Here is a 2,500-nt window from a genome sequence, read left to right as displayed (position 1 = left end):
GGGGTATTGTTCAGCTGGCTATTGTTTTGTCTTTCGGTATCTTGGTCGAGCGGCAGGAAAAAGTCAGAAAGAGGAGGTACCAGACGATGAAATAGGAAATGATGTTAGGGAAGTGTAAGTGATGTAAAGACGGAAAGAAGTCAGACGTAGAACGCTTAACAGATGCTATATGTAAATGATGTCAGGGCGGAGAGGGCAAGATGATGGTAAAATGTGAAAGGAAGTCAGGGAAGTGAAAATAAAAAAACAATGTAAACGTCAAAAGAAGGTAGGCAAAGAACTTCAGATGCTGCTGAAATGAAAAGCAATATGAAGTTAGAGAGGAAATAAAAGATGGTATATGTAAATTGATGTGAGATGGAAAAGGTAGGAGACATTAAATAAAAAAAAAAACATTAGGTCTTTGGTAGAGATGTGTACTGAGGCCTGTTTCTTAAGGAGGGAGCAACGTACGAGGATTTCCATGCCTCAGGGAACGGAGTAATAGGGCGATACTAAGGGACTAGAATGAAAAAAAAAAAAATCCTCGCCCTACACCCCCACTACCTACCTACACACACACACACACACACACACACACACACACACACACACACACACACACACACACACACACACACACACACGCACACATGTTCGCTCAGTATCCATCTTCCTCTCTTTTCCTTTCCTGCATCTCTCTCTCTCTCTCTCTCTCTCTCTCTCTCTCTCTCTCTAAGTCTGACAGATTGTAATCCTTGTTCAAGCCATCCCTCCACTGGAATATCATATAACATTTTCAAGAGAGAGAGAGAGAGAGAGAGAGAGAGAGAGACATACACGTGTCCCTGATTCATTATACATATTAACTCCTTCACATGTGTCAGGCAAAGCAATGTTTCCCATCCTCTTTTTATACATGAAAAAAAAAAATGACCTTCGAGGTGACTGTGTATAACCTTTAGAAATACATCAGTATTGTTATATTTTTCAGTATATGCAGGGTGGTTCGTAAATAGCTCTACACTATAGGAACTCACGTGACAGTAATGTGTTGTACGGCTGTGTCTGCTGGTGTGGGCGTGGGTGTAACAGAAGGAGCAAGAAAGGAATAAACGACACAGGGTAGATACTGATAAAAAGCCGTCCACGCAACACACAAGAATTCCCCTATGGGAGTGGAATGGGAGGCGTTATATATGGAAAACCCTGTCTATTAAATTCGGTGTCTTGAACAAACCCAAAATTTTCCCCAGTCCCGTGTGGTTAAAAAAAAAATAATTGGGATTTTATTTTGGAGTCTGTCAGAAGTATATGTAATTTTTTTCTCCAGCAGCATCCGGTATCTCGAAAAAATCAGCTTATTTTTCTTGTATTTATTTATTTTGGTTCACGTTCGTCATAAATCGAAATAAAGGTGACTTGAGATGGATTGTTGTGGTGAGAAATGTATTGGTGGCAGAGTTTGATTTCTCTCTCTCTCTCTCTCTCTCTCTCTCTCTCTCTCTCTCTCTCTCTCTCTCTCTCTCTCTCTCTCTCTCTCTCTCTCTCGCCGTCTGCTTGAATCTCTCCAGGGTTTTTCCATCTTCCAGGTATTATCACTCCCTCTTCCTCTTCCTCTCTCCTCCTCCTCGTCCTCTTTTCCTCATTATTATTTTTATTATTATTATTATTATTATTATTATTATTATTATTATTATTACTGTATTATTATTATTATTATTATTATTATTATTATTATTATTATCATACCCTCTAATTCTCCTCTTTATCAGCTTCTTTCTCGTCTCCTCCTCCTTCTCCCTCTCCTTGTCCTTCAACTCTTTTCCTCTCCTCCCTCTTCCTCTCCTTCTCCCATTTCTCCTCCTCCCTCTCCCTCTCCTTCTCCTTCTCCCACTCCTCCTCAACCTCCTCCTTCCCCCACTCCTTCTCCCCTTCCTCCTTCTCCCACTCCTCCTCCTCCTCCTCCTCCTCCTCCTTCCCCTCCTAATATTCAAAGCGAGTCTGAAGGATATACGAGTGTAGGATCCAGTGGCATTTACTACCCTCCTTCCTTCCTTCCTTCCTTCCGTCCTTCCTTGTTTCCATCCTTGTTTCCTTTCTTTTTCTTTCTTCCTTCCTTCTTCCTTCACCAGACACTCTCTTCCATCCACCCTTCCTTCCTCGCTCCTTCCTTCATATGACAACTTCCTTCCTTTTTCTCTTCTTCAGCTGCCCCTCCTCCCCCTACCTCTCCCTGACCCCCCCTGATGTCCTACGAATATACTATTAAATAAGTGTGTAAGAATTCTGTCAATAGAGGAGGCGGTCTTTACTGAGCAGGGACAGATATAAAGAGATTAACCCCTTCAGTAACTCTCAATACGCAGTCCTTGAAATAGACTGATAGATCGATGGATAGATAGATAGACAGACAGACAGATAGATAGGATCTCTGGGAGCGCACGGTTTAGGTGGCCGGTTTACTGCAGTCCACTAAATTCACGTCCATAGGAGCCTGGGGCCGCAAGGAGGAGGAGGA

At 42.3% G+C, this 2,500-nt stretch overlaps 1 pseudogene across 1 annotated transcript in view; it reads left to right on the top strand.

The window, feature by feature from the left end:
- LOC145412989 (uncharacterized) overlaps positions 1-2,500 on the top strand; it is a 191,655-nt pseudogene that overhangs the window by 74,668 nt on the left and 114,487 nt on the right. The window lies entirely within an intron of this gene.

The sequence above is a fragment of the Coenobita brevimanus genome, chromosome 94 (genome assembly GCF_032717465.1).
Source record: "Coenobita brevimanus isolate Jiangsu-jjx chromosome 94, ASM3271746v2, whole genome shotgun sequence".
Taxonomy (NCBI): domain Eukaryota; kingdom Metazoa; phylum Arthropoda; class Malacostraca; order Decapoda; family Coenobitidae; genus Coenobita; species Coenobita brevimanus.
This window is presented reverse-complemented; position numbering and strand designations above follow the sequence as displayed.